Genomic DNA, 18,172 nt, shown 5'->3' with positions numbered 1-18,172 from the left:
ACCTTGCAGAACCCGTGCCACACTCGGGAGGAGAACTGGGGCCCTTGGTCTGAGACGATGTCCTGTGGAAGACCAAAGACTCGGAAGACATGATTAGACATAAGTTTCGCTGTTTCAAGAGCAGAGGGGAGTTTGCACAGTGGTATGAAGCGGCAGGCCTTAGAGAATCTGTCAACTATGACCAAAATGACCGTGTTACCTTGTGACTCAGGGAGACCCGTGATGAAGTCGACTGCCACGTGGGACCAGGGATGCCGGGGAATGGTCAGAGGATGCAGGAGACCCTGGGGACGCTGTCGTGGGTTCTTGGTTCTGGTGCAAACCTCACAGGACAGGACAAATGACCTTACAGTGGCGCTTGAAAGTTTGTGAACCCTTTAGAATTTTCTATATTTCTGCATAAATATGACCTAAAACATCATCAGATTTTCACACAAGTCCTAAAAGTAGATAAAGAGAACCCAGTTAAACAAATGAGACAAAAATATTATACTTGGTCATTTATTTATTGAGAAAAATGATCCAATATTACATATCTGTGAGTGGCAAAAGTATGTGAACCTCTAGGATTAGCAATTAATTTGAAGGTGAAATTCGAGTCAGGTGTTTTCAATCAATGGGATGACAATCAGGTGTGAGTGGGCATCCTTGTTTTATTTAAAGAACAGAGATCTATCAAAGTCTGATCTTCACAACACATGTTTGTGGAAGTGTATCATGGCACGAACAAAAGAGATTTCTGAGGATCTCAGAAAAAGCGTTGTTGATGCTCATCAGGCTGGAAAAGGTTACAAAACCATCTCTAAAGAGTTTGGACTCCACCAATCCACAATCAGACAGATTGTGTACAAATGGAGGAAATTCAAGACCATTGTTACCCTCCCCAGGAGTGGTTGACCAAAAAAGATCACTCCAAGAGCAAGGCGTGTAATAGTTGGCAAGGTCACAAAGGACCGCACGGTAACTTCTAAGCAACTGAAGGCCTCTCTCACATTGGCTAATGTTAATGTTCATGAGTCCACCATCAGGAGGACACTGAACAACAATGGTGTGCATGGCAGGGTTGCAAGGAGAAAGCCACTGCTCTCCAAAAAGAACATTGCTGCTCATCTGGTTTGCTAAAGATCACATGGACAAGCCAGAAGGCTATTGGAAAAATGATTTTGTGGATGGATGAGACCAAACTAGAACTTTTTGGTTTAAATGAGGAGTGTTATGTTTGAAGAAAGGAAAACACTGCATTCCAGCATAAGAACCTTATCCCATCTGTGAAACATGGTGGTGGGAGTATCATGGTTTGGACCTGTTTTGCTGCATCTGGGCCAGGGCGGCTTGCCATCATTGATGGAACAATGAATTCTGAATTATACCAGCAAATTCTAAAGGAAAATGTCAGGACATCTGTCCATGAACTGAATCTCAAGAGAAGGTGGGTCATGCAGCAAGACAATGACCCTAAGCACACAAGTCATTCTACCAAAAATGGTTAAAGAAGAATAAAGGTAATGTTTTGGAATGGCCAAATCAAAGTCCTGACCTTAATCCAATGGAAATGTTGTGGAAGGACCTGAAGCGAGCAGTTCATGTGAGGAAACCCACTAACATCCCAGAGTTGAAGCTGTTCTGTACGGAGGAACGGGCTAAATTTCCTCCAAGCCGGTGTGCAGGACTGATCAACAGTTACCAGAAATGTGTAGTTGCAATTATTGCTGCACAAGGGGGTCACACCAGATATTAAAAGCAAAGGTTCACATACTTTTGCCACTCACGGATATGTAATATTGGATCATTTTCCTCAATAAATAAATGACCAAGTATAATATTTTTGTCTCATTTGTTTAACTGGGTTCTCTGTATCTACTTTTAGGCCTTGTGTGAAAATCTGATGATGTTTTAGGTCATATTTATGCAGAAATATAGAAAATTCTAAAGGGTTCACAAACTTTCAAGCACCACTGTACTTCCTTCTCCATGTTAGGCCACCAGAAGCGTCTTTTCAGGAAGTCCAGGGTCCTCCAAGCTCCCGGGTGAGCGGTGAGAGGGGAAGAGTGACCTCACTGGAGAACCTTGGCCCGGACTTGATGTGAGACGTACAAGAGGCCCGGTGGCCCTGTCCCAGGACTGGGGTCCTGGCGTTGGGCTCGTCGGACACGCTCCTCAATACCCCAGTGGACAGGGGCCACAATCCGGGACACAGGGATAATAGGCCCGACTTCATTCTCCCTGTTAGTGGCAGAGAACAGCCTGGACAGTGCGTCAAGTTTGGTGTTCTTGGAGCCGGGGCGGTACGAGAGGATGAAGTCAAACCGACTGAAAAACAGGGCCCACCTAGCCTGTCGAGGATTCAGTCTCTTGGCTTGCTGGAGGTACTCCAGGTTCTTGTGGTCAGTCCAAACCAGGAATGGATGTTGCGCTCCCTCCAGCCAGTGCCTCCACTCCTCAAGGGCCAGTTTGACCGCTAGCAGTTCTCGATCCCCCACATCGTACCGGGACTCCGCAGGACTCAGGCGGTGGGAGAAGTAAGCGCAGGGGTGCAGCTTTCCTTCCGAACGTTGAGAGAGCACCGCGCCGACACCACTGTCCGAGGCGTCCACCTCCACGATGAATGGTTGGGAGGTGTCCGGGAGGACCAGAATGGGTGCCGTGCAGAAGCGGTCCTTGAGGTCTTTGAACGCCTTTTCCGCCTGAGGAGACCAGACATAAGATCCACCTGTCCCTTTGGTGAGGTCCGACATGGGTGCTGCTACAGAAATGAAGTTCCTGATGAACTTGCGGTAGAAGTTAGCGAATCCTAAGAACCGCTGAACCTCCTTAACGGACTTGGGAGTAGGCCAGTCCCGGACGGCCAGGGTCTTGGCAGGGTCCATTTGGAGTTGACCTGTCCGTACAGTAAATCCCAGAAAGGAGACCTTGGGAACATGAAATTCGCATTTCTGGGCCATGGCGAACAGATTGTTCTGTAGCAGCATCTGGAGAACCTGGCGGACATGGTGGCGGTACTCCTGCACGGTCTTGGAGAAGATAAGGATGTCGTTGAGGTAGACAAAAACGTACAGGTTAATCATGTCCCTTAAGACGTCGTTGATTAGGGCCTGAAAAACAGCTGGTGCGTTGGTGAGTCCGAAGGGCATCACCTGGTATTCGTAGTGCCCAGATGGGGTGTTAAAGGCAGTCTTCCACTCGTCTCCCTGTCGAATACGGATGAGGTGGTATGCGTTCCGTAGGTCCAACTTGGTGAAGACGGTGGCGCCTTGGAGCAGGTCGAAAGCAGTGGACATCAGCGGAAGGGGATATCGGTTGTGCACAGTGATCTTGTTCAGGCCCCTGTAGTCAATACATGGTCGGAGCCCCCCATCCTTCTTGCCGAAAAAGAAGAAGCCGGCACCAGCAGGTGAGGTGGAGGGTCGAATGAACCCAGAGACCAGGGCGTCTTTGAGGTATTCCTCCATGGCCTTGCGTTCTGGCTGAGAGAGGGAAAACAGTCTGCCACGAGGAGGGGTAGTCCCAGGGAGCAAGTTGATGGCACAGTCGTAGGCCCGGTGCGGAGGAAGAACGGCGGCCCTGCTCTTGCTGAATACCTCCTTGAGATCCCAGTACTCTGTGGGAACTTGAGATAACTCGGTGAGATCAGGGGGCTCGGCAGGAGACACAGGAGAGCTAGAGAGCAGACAAGAGGCATGGCATGCAGGGCCCCATTCCACAACCTGGCTTGTTACTCAGTCTATGCGAGGGTTGTGGTGAGTAAGCCAAGGAAGGCCTAGAATAACTGGGAACTCAGGTGAAGGAATCAGGTGCAGGGATATTTCTTCCTTGTGACCTTGAGACTGGAGGAAGACTGGAGAAGTAACTTGGGTGACTCTTCCATCACCTAACGCTTGGCCATCGAGGGCAGACACAGACAGTGGGACTTAAAGAGGTGCAGTCGGAATATTGATGCTTTGGGCGAAGTGAATATCCATAAAGTTCCCAGCCGCCCCTGAGTCTAACAAAGCTTGACAAGAGTGGACAGACTCACCCCAGGAGATGGAGACCGGGATGTAGATTCCTTGGCCAGGGAGTCCGGGAGAGAGGGTAGGCCCGGTCACAACCCTCCCTCGGCTGGACGGGGCGGTCCTTTTCCCAAGAGTTCGGGACATGATGCATGGAAGTGACCAGGCTTGCCACAGTAGATGCAGCGCTTGTCCCTCCTTCTGCGCTCCCTCTCAGATGCGGAGAGGCAAGTATGACCCACTTGCATGGGTTCTGGACAGTCACTGAAGGAGGTAGACGGTTTCCAGGTAGAGGTAGGGAGGCTGGGGGGGGCTCAAGGCTTGGTGGCGTTCTCTCATCCTGTTGTCCAGACGAATAGCATGTGAGATGAGGGTTTTGAGGTCACTTGGGCATCCAATAGAGGCCAGACCATCCTTGATGGGGTCAGACAGACCATGGTGGAAGGCTGACACCAGGGCAGTCTCGTTCCATCCACTTACTGCGGCGAGTGTCCGGAACGAGATGGCGTAATCTGCGACGCTTCCTCCTTGCCGGATGAACATGAGCTTTCGGGCTGCGTCGGTACTGATGTCTGCCTGATCGAAGACCCGAAGCATCTCTTCAGAAAACAGCTGGAAATCAAGGCACTCAGGTCCCTGTCTCTGCCAGATAGCAATAGCCCAGGCTCGCGCCTTACCAGCTAATAAGGTTATCACAAAGGCAATCTTGCGGCGATCCGTAGTGTAGGTGGTAGGCTGAAGCTCAAAGGTGAGTTGACACTGGGTAAGGAACTCTCGGCACTCATTGTGCTTGCCGTCATACCTCTGTGGTGCAGGAAGGCTGGGTTCGCGAGGTGAAGAAGGCAGCATGGCAGGAGGCACTGGAGCAGGAGCTGGAGCTGGATCAGGAGATGCAGGCAGAGATGTCAGCTGTGCCAGGGTTTTCCCAATTTGCTGAAGCAGTTCCTCGTGGCGTGCAAGGGCCTCACGTTGGCTGGTGAGCGTACGTCCATGGTCGCTCCGAAGCATGTCAAAGCTGCCATAATTCCCTGAAGGTTGACCGGGTAGACAGTTGAAGCAGCCTCTGCTGAGTCGGTCATGACGGAGTCTTTCTGTTAGGGTTCTGCTGGGATTCGAACCTGTTTCGTTGGTGTGATAATCCAGCAAACCCCCACTAGGCCACCAGGGGGATGACTCAAATGCAGAGGCGTGAGGCAGAAGTAGAAAAAAGTATCAAAAGGTTTATTTACAATATATACACAAAAAATCCAAAAAGTAATAATCCAAAAACGCTCAGAAGATATAAGGGAAAAAATAAAAAATCCAAAAGTACAAAACAAAAGCCAAAAAACCAGAAAAGTAAAGGCAAAAATACCAAAGCTCAGAAGATCCAAAAACACAGTAACTACTAGGTCCAAAAGAAAAGCAAAGTGCAAAACAAAGAACAAGGTACAGAGGAAACTGGAGATAAGCATAACAGCACAAAGACTCCGTGACAAGAGGACTGAACTCAGGGGGTATAAATACACAAACTAAATTGAACACAGGTGAAGATAATCAGGACTAAACAGGCAATTAACACAAACACAAAACACAGGAACAGTGGCGGCCTCTAGAGGCCAAAATAAACATGACACGAAAAGGAAATAACAGCGGCCTCTAGAGGCCAAAACAGTCCTAGTCCTAACAGAGTGGGCACCCTGTTTTATTTAAAGAACAGGGATCTATCAAAGTCTGATCTTCACAACACGTGTTTGTGGAAGTGTATCATGGCACAAACAAAGGAGATTTCTGAGAACCTCAGAAGAAGCGTTGTTGATGCTCATCAGGCTGGAAAAAGTTACAAAACCATCTCTAAAGAGTTTGGACTCCACCAATCCATGGTCAGACAGATTGTGTACAAATGGAGGAAATTCATGACCATTGTTACCCTCCCCAGGAATGGTCAACCAACAAAGATCACTCCAAGAGCAAGAAGCGTAAGTGTCAGCGAGGTCACAAAGGGCCCCAGGGTAACTTCTAAGCAACTGAAGGCCTCTCTCACATTGGCTGATGTTAATGTTCATGAGTCCATCATCAGGAGAACACTGAACAACAATGGTGTGCATGGCAGGGTTGCAAGGAGAAAGCCACTGCTCTCCAATGAGATCATTACTGCTCGTCTGCAGTTTGCTAAAGATCACGTGGACAAGCCAGAAGGCTATTGTAAAAAATGTTTTGTGGACGGATGAGACCAAAATAGAAATTTTTTGGTTTAAATGAGAAGTGTTATGTTTGGAGAAAGGAAAACACTGCATTCCAGCATAAGAACCTTATCCCATCTGTGAAACATGGTGGTGGTAGTATCATGGTTTTGGCCTGTTTTGCTGCATCTTGGCCAGGACGGCTTGCCGTCATTGATGGAACAATGAATTCTGAATTATACCAGCGAATTCTAAAGGAAAATGTCAAGACATCTGTCCATGAACCGAATCTCAAGAGAAGGTGGGTCATGCAGCAAGACAACAACCCTAAGCATACAAGTTATTCTACCAAAGATTGGTTAAGGAAGAATAAAGTTAATGTTTTGGAATGGCCAAGTCAAAGTCCTGACCTTAATCCAAGCGAAATGTTGTGGAAGGACCTGAAGCGAGCAGTTCATGTGAGGAAACCCACCAACATCCCAGAGTTGAAGCTGTTCTGTATGGAGGAATGGGCTAAAATTCCTCCAAGCTGGTGTGCAGGACTGATCAACAGTTACTGGAAACATTTAATTGCAGTTATTGCTGCACAAGGGGGTCACACCAGATACTGAAAGCAAAGGTTCACATACTTTTTGCCACTCACAGATATGTAATATTGGATCATTTTCCTCAATAAATAAATGACCAAGTATAATATTTTTGTCTCATTTGTTTAACTGGGTTCTCTTTATCTACTTTTTGGACTTGTGTGAAAATCTGATGATGTTTAAGTCATATTTATGCAAAAATATAGAAAATTCTAAAGGGTTCACACACTTTCAAGCACCACTGTACACTTGCCAAAAGCAGTGAAGTCATTACCAGGAAAGTATGTAACATAGATGAGCAATTTCTTACTCCAGCTTATTCAGTTTTGTCAGTGAGGCTTTAGGTTCAGTTAAGAAGTAGATGTGCAATTAAGGTGCAGATGGTGTCTCACTAAATTTTTATCAGCCATTTAAAATAATGTACTTATACACATACAAATCTGATTTATGGATATTTTAAAAACAATTAAATCAGTCAAATTCTTCTTCTTCTTCTTCTTCTTCCTCCTCCTCTTTTGACTGTTCCTGTTAGGGGTTGCCACAGTGGATGATCCTTCCCAATTTTTGATCTGCATATTTGATTTGGCATATGTTTTACCCTGGATACCCTTCATGACACAACCCTCCCCAATCTGTCCAGGCTTGGGACCAGCACTAAGTATGCACTGGCTTGTGTGTTAATCTTTTTCTTCTTCTTCTCTCAGCTGCTCCCATTAGGGGTCACCACAGCAGATCTGTTCCACTATTTGATTTGGCATAAGTTTTACACCGGATGCCCGTCCTGGCAGAACCTTCCCTGATCTATCCAGGCTTGGGACTGGCACTAAGTATGCACTGTGTTGTACAACCCTAGCAGCTGGGTATTTTACCTAAGCTGCATGTCCTTGGACAGTGGGGCAAACCAGAGCACCCTGAGGAAACCCACACAGACACAGGGAGAACATGCAAACTCCACATAGAAAGGCCCCCATTGGCTGTGAGGTTCGAACTCGGAACCTTCTCGCTGTGAGGCGACAGTGCTAGCCACTGTGCCACCACTGGCTTGTGTGTTTAATAAGAATCATCTCATCTCATCTTCTCATTATCTCTAGCCGCTTTATCCTGTTCTACAGGGTCACAGGCAAGCTGGAGCCTATCCCAGCTGACTATGGGCGAAAGGCGGGGTACACCCTGGACAAGTCGCCAGGTCATCACAGGGCTCATACATAGACACAGACAACCATTCACACTCACGGTCAATTTAGAGTCACCAGTTAACCTAGCCTGCATGTCTTTGGACTGTGGGGGAAACCGGAGCACCCAGAGGAAACCCACGCGGACAGGGGGAGAACATGCAAACTCCACACAGAAAGGCCCTCGCCGGCCACAGGGCTCGAACCCAGACCTTCTTGCTGTGAGGCGACAGCGCTAACCACTACACCACCATGCCGCCTGCTTTCAGTTTACTTTTTATTTATTTTTCACAGATACACTTAATCAAGTTATACATAAGTATACTTGGCTTATACTGAAAAGTATATTGAAAAGTCTCAGTATATTAAGCTTATACTTAAACTTTTGATCAAGGTATAGTTAACAAAAGTGTAATAAAGTATTAAAATATTTGTACCATATGTTTAAGTGTGGCGGCACGGTGGTGTAGTGGTTAGCGCTGTCGCCTCACAGCAAGAAGGTCCTGGGTTCGAGCCCCGGGGCCGGCGAGGGCCTTTCTGTGTGGAGTTTGCATGTTCTCCCCGTGTCCGCGTGGGTTTCCTCCGGGTGCTCCGGTTTCCCCCACAGTCCAAAGACATGCAGGTTAGGTTAACCGGTGACTCTAAATTGACCGTAGGTGTGAATGTGAGTGTGAATGGTTGTCTGTGTCTATGTGTCAGCCCTGTGATGACCTGGCGACTTGTCCAGGGTGTACCCCGCCTTTCGCCCGTAGTCAGCTGGGATAGGCTCCAGCTTGCCTGCGACCCTGTAGAAGGATAAAGCGGCTAGAGATAATGAGATGAGATGTTTAAGTGTACTTGCCCTGTAGTTGTGCTTCAACATTGTTGACTCTTAGGTATGTCTGTTGTTCCATATAAGGTTATTTTTTCTTTCTTTTTTTTCTTTTTTTAATTTCTCCTGAGTCGGATTATTTATTTATTTATTTATTTTTCTTGAGAGCTTGGACATCAATTTCAGTTGTCATTGTCATGTTTTTATACTTTGACATTTAATATGTTGCTTTAAATTTTGATTTTTAAAGAAAATGAATATGTTCTTAATCCTGAGTATCTGTTGTTATTTTGTGAAAAACAACAGATCAAGGCGACACAAAGTTTAAGGGTAATACACAGTTATTCTGGATGAACAGCTGTATTTATCGTGTTTTAGTGTAAGTGTCCTAACATCAAGAATAAAATTTGACATCACCTTTAGATGTTTTTCATATTTAAAAAGGTCTGAACACATCAACCCTATATTCCTTAGTACCTCTGTATAAAAATAGAGCATCATGCTCTAATAAACGACCTTATGTTATTTACACTCGCTGGCCACTTTATTAGGAACACCCATCCACCTGCTGTTTTATGCTGTTATCTAATCAGCTAATCCTTTGACAGCAGCGCAATGTCTAAAATAATGCAGAAACAAATCAAGGGCATCAGTTAATGGATTCAAACATCAAAATGAGAAATTGTGATTTCTGTGACTTTCACTGTGGCATAGGTGTTGGTGCCAAATGGGCTGGTTTGAGTATTTCAGAAAGTGCTGATCTCCTGGGATTTTCACACACAACGGTCTCGAGAGTTTACGCTGAATGGTGCAAAAAACATAGTGAGCAACAGTTCTGTGGGTGGAAATGCTTTGTTGATAAGAGAGATCAAAGGAAAATATCCAGATTGGTTCGAGCTGCCAGGAAGGATAGAGCAACTCATAACAACTCCTTACAACCGTGGTGAGCAGAAAAGCATCTCAGCATGCAACAGCAGAAGACCACATTGGGTTCCACTCTTGCAGCCAAGGACAGGAATTTTAGAATCAAGAACAAGTTCCTATTAAAGTGGCTGGTGAGTGTATTCATTCATTCATTCATTCATTCATTCATGCTGCCCAGTTTTTGTCTCTGTAGGCATTTCAGGTCTTTATTTTTTGGAGACAAACATTTCAGTGATACATTATAGCACAATTTGCTCCTGGATAACCGCCACAGTTCCTGGGTCTTGGACTTGTCCAGGTGATCAGTTGACTGAGGCAATGAGCACATCCAGCTGCAGTTACATGCCAAGACAATAAGCACATCCAGCTGTTGTTATAATAGTCACACACAGAGTAGTGTATCAATGAGTAAAATGTGACAGCATTTACCATGCTGATGCCTCTGTACTTTATACTTCCTGACTACCATCTAATTGGATGTATGCATATATGTGCTTGAGTGGATGGAGCTCCATCTGGGGATCTGTGATTCTTTAATGCTGTAGTCATCAGCTTCTTCATAACTGAATCCAGATGACTCTTCAGTTTGGTGAGACAATAAAATGACATCAATGAATTCCTATTCGATGAATATGCTGCCAATCCATAGGGGAAGCCATGTCCTAATGGTTAGAGAAACAGCTTCGGGACCAAAAGGTTGCTGGTTTGATTCCCTGGGCCAGCAGGACTGGCTTAAGTGCCCTTGCCTTGAGCAAGGTGTCTAACCCCGAACCTCTCTGGCAAGAGTGGTGGTGTACCTTGAGTCTGATTAGCCAATGAAAAACTGATGATGCAATTATCAGTTTGGGAATTGAACCTGACCAACTGAACTGCCACTCCATACTTATACATCTATCTCTTAACCTCTCTTTTCTCCTATTCAAAAGTAAACATATATCACAAGTTGGGCTGACAGACAGAGAGCTACTTTCTGTTATCATTCATTCATGGTGGATGTGAAGCCTATCCCCTAAACACTGGGTGTGAGGGAGAGGACTTCCTGGATGGGAGACCAGTCCATCATAAGGCATCATATGCGCACACACATGCATGCGCGCACACACACACACACACCTACTAGCATGAAGGAGGGAAGAAAGAAAGAAGATGGAGGGAAACTCCATACAGACAGCAATCCAAGGTCAGGATCAAACCAAGGACCCTGGGGCTGTGAGCCAGCAATACTACCCAGTCTACCACTGTGCAGTAAGGCAGCTCCCTGGCACACAGTAGGCAGCCTAGCCTCTCTGCAGTATTTTCTCATATCCTGAACACCAGAGTAGGGTTTTTTTTTTTGCCTTCATTCACATGGACTCCCACAGCAAAGAGTGGAGAGAGAATCCTGTTTTCACTGTTGGGCTCAAATCAGTAAAGCACGTTACCTCCACAGGGGCATTTGTGCTACCCTCTTTATGAATGTGTATGAAAGTGCATGAGCTTTCAAGGTTTATTTTCTCCGTGAACAAGCTCTGGGCAAACATTTCTATGACCTAATTCCTCTTTATCCAAGTTATTAGCAGTATAAAGAAAATTTTCATTTAAAGATTCAGACTCAGGCGGCACAGTGGTGTAGTGGTTAGCGCTGCCGCCTCACAGCAAGAAGATCTGGGTTCGAGCCCTGTGGCCGGCGAGGGCCTTTCTGTGCAGAGTTTGCATGTTGTCCACGTGGGTTTCCTCCGGGTGCTCCGGTTTCCCCCACAGTCCAAAGACATGCAGGTTAGGTTAACTGGTGACTCTAAATTGACTGTAGATGTGAATGGTTGTCTGTGTCTATGTGTCAGCCCTGTGATGACCTGGCGACTTGTCCAGGGTGTACCCCGCCTTTCGCCTGTAGTCGGCTGGGATAGGCTCCAGCTTGCCTGCAACCCTGTAGAACAGGATAAAGCGGCTAGAGATGATGAGACGAGATTCTGACTGTAAAGTTGAATTCTGGGCAAAAATGTTCTATTTCTATTGCTGTTGGAGTTTCAAGATGTTGCGCTGCTGCACACACCATGTATCCTGTGTGTCAGAGGGTACCATCAGGGCCTTCTAGGCTTTCAGAGAGGCCCAAACATATCAGCATTTCAAATGTTATATTTAATTTATTTCATTCTTTAACTGCTTTCATTCTTTCATAATTTCATGATAATTATTCTATCAAATTTGCTTCAGAAATGAAAGAGTTACTGTCCTGAAAACATTAAAATCGAGTTATCCAGTGAGATTTTTTTGTTTGATGTCTCTAGGCTGAGAAGAGTTTCAAGTTGGCTCACTCATTGGTTAGGACTTCATTGCCAGAACAGAAGGCCATGGCAGTGTCTGTTTGTGTAGGAAATGACAGATGAATTAACCAATCAGAGTTTGATTTATAGTGGGAGGGGCCAAAAATTTATCACCTAAGGCCTTCTCAAAGGCCAACACTAGCTTAACCATGAGTCAGCATCGTCACTGCAGCAGTGAAGTCACCTTCCAGCCGGTGTAGCGTTCATCAGTAGTGTTAGCGAATGCTAATAAAGCGGTCAATCCAGTGCTATCGAGAGCAAGTAGCACAGGCTAACGACCGAGAAACTAAGATTTCTGTCTCCAGACTCTTCTTTCATGCACACTCGCTACAGTACTTTTCACTTATACTTAAGTATTAATTTCCCTCTGTAATTTACTTATTTGCTTTTAAAATCAACATCGACAACTACACACAACGGAGCTACCTGGCAGCCTGCCACTAATCCTTTGCAAAATCATTTGCCCTGTTGCTTTTTTGGTGTGTCTGGCTAAGTTTTGGCTGAGTTGAAGTCCCAGCTCTAATAGTAACTGCTTGCCACTGCTATGTGTAAATGTTTTGCCGAGATAAAAAGCATCCCACATTTTATGATTCCGGAGCTTGCCAAAGCAAGTGAGCAACAATATCACGTGACCACTGTGGGGCATGTTTGACCTACTTTTAACCAAAACAAGTTGGCATGGGCAAACATGGCAGACTCTGCTCTCCCATCAGCTAAAAGCCAGTGGAAAAGAAAAGGAAAGTATTAAAGTAAATCAGCTAGAAAATGTGCCAGAAAAGCGAAACCACACGTTACATCCCTGTGACTCAAAACTCTCTGAGGTCGATGCAGAGTCACAATGCTTTCCACATGTCACCACCTTGGTGTGGCGCAGTTCCATAGTTATGCTCATTAGTTAAAGCTCCTCGCGTTTGGCTGTTTCCATAAGGCTATACTGTTTACCTCAAAAGATCGGATATTCAGTCCCAAAATGGAGAAAAACAACCCTCAGCACATCAAAATGATCACATCTCATCTGCATGATATTGTTCTTGTGGGACATAGGAAAATGCCATGTACAATAAAAAAATAAAAAAATTTCAGATGACTTTGCAGTCAGTACCTTTAAAATCTCAGAGTATTTCATGGTATCTATGATGTCATGTATCTTTAAGATTGCCAGGGCCTTGGAGGAACCAACAGCTTCTCAGCATCACAGATCCTGATGTAAGAATGTCAAGGATTCAGACATGCATCCTTGAAAATTCTCTGAATGAATGACACAGTCCTTGGTAGAATTTGAAGGATTCTAGACATTGCATTGGACCAGTCCTTCAGCAGGATTCAATGATGTGACATAGTTGAAATGCAGACTTGAAAGGATGCGTCCTTGACATTGAGAAACACTGTTGGTTCTCGGTAGAATATAAAAGATCCAAAGCATCGGAACAGTCCTTCAGCAGGATTTGATGACATGGCATCCTTGAAATGCAGCAGTTCAAGATCCTTCCTTGACATTGAGAAACACCCATTGTCATTGTGAAGCCTTCCCTAATACCCAATACCTAACTGTACTGTATGTTCTGATCATGTTTCTCTGCTTGCTTTTCTGTGGTGTTGGCATTTGCTTATGGTTAGATTATTCTTTAGCTTACTATTTTGGCCTTGTTGTGTTGGATGAAGATTTGTCTTTTGACCCTTACTTGTTTTTTCATCATTGAAGTTTGGATTGCGTTTTGGAATTGTTAATGGAAATCTCTTGAGTCCTGTTAGTTACACTCACTTTGCATGGAAGATAAATGCTGTTTTAGCCTTCTGAATTATTGCTTTAGCAATTAACCACAAAGGGCCATATTACACATGCAAGGAGTATTTAAGAGTGAAAGTGTATCTGCACTGAGATCTCAAATATAACTCTGGATATACACCCTATTAGGCCAATTTTTCTTGCACAATATTGACTTCATTGGAAGTGATATAAAGTCCTATGCCACTGTCTGACATTTCACTGTAACCACAATATTTCACCCGGACACACATTTGGGCATAAATACAAATTATAAAATACACAAAGGAATTGACATGGTTATGTGAAGATATGAAGTTTACCTTCGAGTGGTGAACATATTCACAAGTGAGTGAAGCAAACAAGTGAAAATATTTTCAGCATGAAAAGATAAACTTCATATCTTCGCATCATCGTGTAATGTTCTTTATATTATATGGACACATCCACAAAAAAATGCAAATTCATCAAAAGAATTTTAATTTTGAACTGGTTCACCATTTTGACAATGCGTATCTAGTCAACAGGAAAAACACTGGAAGTGACATCATCGAAGTGTCTCGTCTCGTCTTCTTCCTCTTTATCCGGGGCCGGGTCGCAGAGGCAGCAGTCTAAGCATGGAAGCCCAAACTTCCCTTTCCCCAGACACCTTTGCCAGCTCCTCGGGAAGAACACCGAGGCGTTCCCAGGCCAACTGAGAGACATAGTCCCTCCAGTGTGTCCTGGGTCTTCCCCTGGGCCTCCTCCCGGGGGGACATGCCTGGAACACCTCCCCAGGGAGGCGTCCAGGAGGCATCCGAAAGAGATGCCTGAGCCACCTCAGCTGATTCCTCTCGATGTGGAGGAGCAGCGGCTCTACTCCGAGCTCCTCCCGAGTGACTGTGCTTCTCACCCTATCTCTAAGGGAGCCCCCAGCCACCCTGCGAAGGAAACTCATTTCGGCCGCTTGTATCTGCAATCTTGTTCTTTTGGTCATTACCCAAAGCTCATGACCATAGGTGAGAGTCAGAATGTAGATCGACTGGTAAATTGAGAGCTTCGCCTTTTGGCTCAGCTCCTTCACCACGACAGACCGGTAAAGCAAATGCATCACTGCGGAGGCTGCACTGATCCGCCTGTTGATCTCACGCTCCATCCTTCCCTCACTCGTGAACAAGATCCCGAGATACTTAAACTCCTCCACTTGAGGCAGGACTTCTCCATCAACCTGGAGAGGGCAAGTCACCCTTTTCCGGTCGAGAACCATGGCCTCGGACTTGGAGATGCTGATTCTCATCCCAGCCGCTTCACACTCGACTGCAAACCGCCCCAGTGCATGCTGAAGGTCCTGGTTTGAAGAAGCCAACAGGACAACATCATCCGCAAAAAGCAGAGATGAAATCCTGTGGTTCCCAAACAGGATTCCTTCTGGCCCCTGGCTGCGCCTAGAAATTCTGTCCATAAAAATTATGAACAGAACCGGTGACAAAGGGCAGCCCTGCCGAAGTCCAACATGCACTGGGAACAGGTCTGACTTACTGCCGGCAATGCGAACCAGACTCCTACTCCGTTCGTACAGGGACCGGACAGCCCTTAGCAAAGAGCCCCGAACCCCATACTCCCGAAGCACCCCCCACAGAATACCACGGGGGACACGGTTGAATGCCTTCTCCAGATCCACAAAGCACATGTGGACTGGTTGGGCAAACTCCCATGAACCCTCGAGCACCCTATGAAGGGTATAGAGCTAGTCCAGTGTTCCGTGACCAGGACGAAAACCGCATTGTTCCTCCTGGATCCGAGGTTCGACTATTGGTCAAATTCTCCTCTCCAGTACCCTGGAGTAAACCTTCCCTGGGAGGCTGAGAAGTGTGATTCCCCTATAATTGGAGCACACTCTCCAGTCCCCTTTCTTAAAAAGAGGGACCACCACCCCAGTCTGCCACTCCAGAGGCACTGTCCCCGACCGCCACACGATGTTGCAGAGGCGTGTCAACCAAGACAGCCCCACAACATCCAGAGACTTGAGATACTCAGGGCGGCTCTCATCCACCCCCGGTGCCTTGCCACCGAGGAGCTTGCAAACCACCTCAGTGACTTCAGCTTGGGTAATGGACGAGTCCACCTCTGAGTCATCAGCCTCAGTCTCCTCAATGGAAGACATGATGGTGGGATTGAGGAGATCCTCAAAGTATTCCTTCCACCACCCAACAATGTCCCCGGTCGAGGTCAACAGCTCCCCACCCGCACTGTAAACAGTGTTGGCAGAGTACTGCTTCCCCCTCCTGAGGTGCCGGACGGTTTGCCAGAATTTCTTTGAGGCCGACCGATAGTCCTTCTCCATGGCCTCCCCAAACTCCTCCCAGTTCCGAGTTTTTGCCTCCGCAACTGCCTGAGCTGCGGCACACCTGGCCTGCCAATACCCGTCAGCTGCCTCAGGAGTCCCGGAGGTCAACATGACCCGATAGGACTCCTTCTTCAGCTTGACGGCATCCCTTACTTCTGGTGTCCACCACCGGGTTCGGGGATTGCCACTACAACAGGCACCGGAGGCCTTGCGGCCACAGCTCCAAACAGCTGCGTCCACAATGGAGGTAGAGAACATGGTCCACTCAGACTCAATGTCCCCCACCTCCCTCGGAAGCTGGGAAAAGCTCTCTCGGAGCTGGGAGTTAAAGACCTCTCCGACAGAGTGCTCGGCCAGACGTTCCCAGCAGACCCTCACCATAAGTTTGGGCCTGCCAGGTCTGTCCAGCTTCCTCCTCCACCAGCGGATCCAACTCACCACCAGGTGGTGATCAGTTGACAGCTCAGCCCCTCTCTTCACCCGAGTGTCCAAGACATAGGGCCGAAGTCATCGAAGTGAAATATCTTTCATTATTATACATACAGGACACTTTTTCAATGGAATAAAAACATGTATTCTATTCTCTTCTAGTGGGTTTATTGATGGCATGCAATATTGTTAGCATATCGCTTAGCCTCCATGTATTACGCCACTCTCCCCAATGGAGAATGAGCATGCAATATTGTCATAATATTGCATGTTGTCAAGACAACATATCACACGTCGGAACTCATGAGAAGATCCAATGACAAAACTTTTCTGCTGCATCTGTGTCACATCCTGCCACTAGAGGATACTACAAAAGACAGTGGCATATGCACTGTGTCAGCAGAGGATTCTGTCCATGAATTGTTGAGAAGTCTCTGGGGCCCCAAACAACCCAAACAGAGGGGTGAGAAACTGGTAAAACCCAAACAGCATGCAAAAGGCCATATTTTTCTCAGGATATTGGACTCAAGGAATCGTGCAATATTCCTTAGTCAAATCCAGTGTTGGATAAAAGTGAGCCACACCTAACCAGTCAAGCACTTCATCAATGCAAGGCATCAGATATGCAGCAAATTTAAACACCACACTGACTTTTCTAAAGTCTACACAGAACCAGACCAACCCATCAATTTTGGGAACCAAAACCACCAGCCTGCTCCAATCACTCCTCAATTTCAGTTAATTTTTCATACGAATTACATTGGTACACTGAGTAGCATATTTTCCAATACCCTCACTCATGAGGATATTGATGAATTGTTTTGATAAATTTGCATACATTGTGAAAGTGTCTATATAATAAAAAGAAACTTGCATGTTGGCTTGAAGATATGAATTTTATCTTCTGATGTTGAAAAAAACTCATATTTTTCATTCCAAATATATCCCAGACCTGAGTGACATATTTTCCAATATCCTCACTCCAATGAAGTCACTCCCAGCTTTTTCCTGCTGATTTGACTCACGTTGTCAAAATGGTGAACCGGATCAAAATTCTTATAACTTGCTTTTTTTTTTGTGGATGCATCTGTATAATAAAAATAATATTACATGGTGGCGCAAAGATATCATGTTGAAAAATATATTCACCACTCAAAGATAAATTGGTGGCATGGTGGTGTAGTGGTTAGCACTGTTGCCTCACAGCAAGAAGGTTCTGGAGTCGAACCCAGTGGCCAATGATGGCCTTTCTGTGTGGAGTTTGTATGTTCTCCCCGTGTCTGTGTGGGCTTCCTCCCACAGTTCAAAGATATGCAGGTTAGGTTAATTGGTGGCTCTAAATTGAGTCTGAATGGTTGTTTGTGTCTCTGTGTATGTCAGCCCTGCGACCCTGCCTCTCGCCCATGGTCAGCATAGGCTCCAGCTTGCCCCACGACCCCGATAAGCGGTTACAGACAAAACAACAAAGATAAATTTCATATATCTTCATACCACCATGCAGTATCCTCTATTTACATCACCATTATATATCAACATTTACTTATTAGCCAAAAGTGGTTCCTCTCAAAAAGTATTTCCTTTTTGATGGAGTTACAATGCAGGTTTATTCACACACAATATATTTGTACTATTCAGCTGCTGGAACCTTGGTTGCCATTTAATTTTCCAAGTAGTTTTCATTTAGTTTTTTCAAGTTGTGTGCAA

This window comes from Neoarius graeffei, chromosome 19 (assembly GCF_027579695.1).
Source record: "Neoarius graeffei isolate fNeoGra1 chromosome 19, fNeoGra1.pri, whole genome shotgun sequence".
Classification (NCBI taxonomy): domain Eukaryota; kingdom Metazoa; phylum Chordata; class Actinopteri; order Siluriformes; family Ariidae; genus Neoarius; species Neoarius graeffei.
The sequence above is the reverse complement of the archived record's forward strand: the minus strand, read 5'-3'. Positions refer to the sequence as shown.